Source organism: Penaeus japonicus, unplaced genomic scaffold (genome assembly GCF_977035675.1).
Source record: "Penaeus japonicus unplaced genomic scaffold, GWHDUDI00000001_assembly GWHDUDI00000009, whole genome shotgun sequence".
In the NCBI taxonomy this organism is placed as follows: domain Eukaryota; kingdom Metazoa; phylum Arthropoda; class Malacostraca; order Decapoda; family Penaeidae; genus Penaeus; species Penaeus japonicus.
In genome coordinates this window covers 29,074,563-29,077,062 of record NW_028234411.1, presented here as the reverse complement: position 1 = coordinate 29,077,062, position 2,500 = coordinate 29,074,563, and positions in this window count along the sequence as shown.

The following is a 2,500-nucleotide window of genomic DNA, read 5'->3' as shown; positions in this document are numbered from 1 at the left end:
AAGCCACCGATTCTGCCTATCATTTGCAGCGAAAAAAATTGCAAAATATCAACTTGCATGGAAGAAGTGGAGAAACTGCTGCGAAACATTAATACCAAAAAGGCAGTTGGCCCTGATGGCATCAGTCCTCGGATCTTGCAGAGGTGTGCTAAAGAGCTATCATACCCACTAACTTCAATTTTTAATTTTTGTCTAAGCACGTGCAGATGGCCCAAGACCTGGAAGCAGAGTAATGTAGTTCCTATCTTTAAAAAAGGTGACAAATCTTCTCTAAAAAACTACCGCCCAGTCTCGTTACTCTCCACAGTGAGCAAATTATTTGAAAAAATAATAGCTTCACGTTTAATGGACCACCTTAACAAAAATCTCCTGCTCTCTACAAGGCAATATGGTTTTCGAAAGAACCACTCGGCTGCTGACCTACAGTTGCTTATGACAACAGAATGGACAAGAGCATTAGACCATGCTTGCACTTGATATAGAAGGAGCTTTCGATAGAGTCTGGCACCAAGGACTGCTGGAAAAAATGAAATCTTATGGAGTGGGAAATGGTCTACTGGAACTGCTAGAAAGTTATTTACATAACAGACAAATGAAGGTTGTCCTAAATGGAATACATTCAGCCTATTACAACATAGAAGCAGGAGTCCCCCAGGGAAGTATATTAGGTCCTCTCATGTGGAACATCTTCCTAAACGACATGCTTCATCTCATCCCTGAAGCAAAAGCCTTTGCAGATGATGGCACTCTATCCCTTAGCTACGAACCCAAAGAACAAGGAGTAGCATTATCAAGACTCACCGATAAGCTTGCACAAATTTCAGCATGGGGAGAGAAATGGCAAATCTCATTTGCTCCTAACAAAACTCAACTCATGGTAATCGAAAGATCTGATAGCAACATCCAAGTGAATTTTAATGGGAAATCTATTAAATCACAAGAGGAAATAGAAATATTGGGAACAATTTTTGACAAAAGGATGACCTTTAAAAGCCACATCGAGAGCTTAGCAAGAAAGGCCTCACAGAAAATTGCATCCCTACGAAGAATTAGCTGGCTATTGGATGGTAAAGGGAAGGAACTCCTCTACAAGGCACAGATACGTTCTTCACTCGAATATTCGTGCCTCTCTTGGGGAGGAGCAAACAACAAATATCTCAGCATCCTGGACAAAGTACAAGAAAGAGCGAGAAAAATTATCGAAGATAGAACACCACACCACATTGGGAACCTCGACAGCCTACAGCATAGGAGAGACGTAGCTGGACTGACGACAGTGTTTCGAATTCAACGCCAGGAAGTGGCCCACATGCAAGCAATGAGACTCCCGGGAAGACGAGCTGTGCGCACCACGAGAACTGTGGAACAAGCACCAGCTGCTTTAGAGGAACCTCGTTGCTTTACGGCACACTATCAGCGCCAGTTTCTTTCCAGATATTCTAAACTCTGGAACAAATTAATGTGCAACATCAGAGTAGAAGCTTACTCCTTACAAAGCTTCAAATGTAAAGTTAATACTTGGCTAAAAAACAATGTCATTTAGATCTTTAATGATAAAGTCCATGTAAATATACTGAAATCTTTGTATAAATTTTAACAGATATAATAAAGGTTAGACTTTCAGATAGGAAACATTAACTATGAATTCCTTTAGTCTGCAAAAACAAATGTTCTGATTCTAATAAGGAAAATTTGTAACCTAAAACTATGAATGTATTTTTCAATAAAGTGTAAAAAAAAAAAAGGATAAAAGTTAGGATAAAAGGAGAGAGGGGGGGAGGAGATAGGAGAGAAATTGATTTGATTTGATATAGTTTATTCGCAGAACAATTTACATGCCCTGCAAAAAGCCAGGGTAGAATGTCAAGCATCTATCCAAACTGACTAAGCTTCTATTGCGTAACGGGCTTAGTCAAGCACAAATTTTACATACCTGAGGGGCTGCACTATACTGGTCAACATATTTACATGTTTTATCTAATCGGTAAAAAAAAAAACTTTTATATCACTGATCATGTTAAAGACAAGACCAGTGTCTATAATAAAATCAATATATGGTGAACATTAAAATTTCCACAAAATAACACAACATCATTATGTATCATATTGTCAGGAGGCTTAGGTACTTCATTATCATGGGTTTTTTATACATTAATAATAATGATAGTTATGCCATCGAGAAATAGTCTAACACCGAGATATTCAGCACATGTGTCACGTTTGTCATCGATCACTTTGAATGGCATGGAGTTCTTTATATACATATGCCAAGCATTTTTGTAGAGGGATTAGCCATATTAGGTTTGTCATAATAAGTGTATCCCGCAATTTTTGCATAGCGAGAACTAGTTCTGATTTCTTGAAGACAACATACACAAACATCTTCGGTGTGAAGATATTGAGAGAGAGTTGCCTTGCGTTTCTGCAAACTGTTAATGTTCCAAGTAATACATTTCAAATAATTACTTGAAGCCATCGGTCGTTGTTTGATCATTTCCAA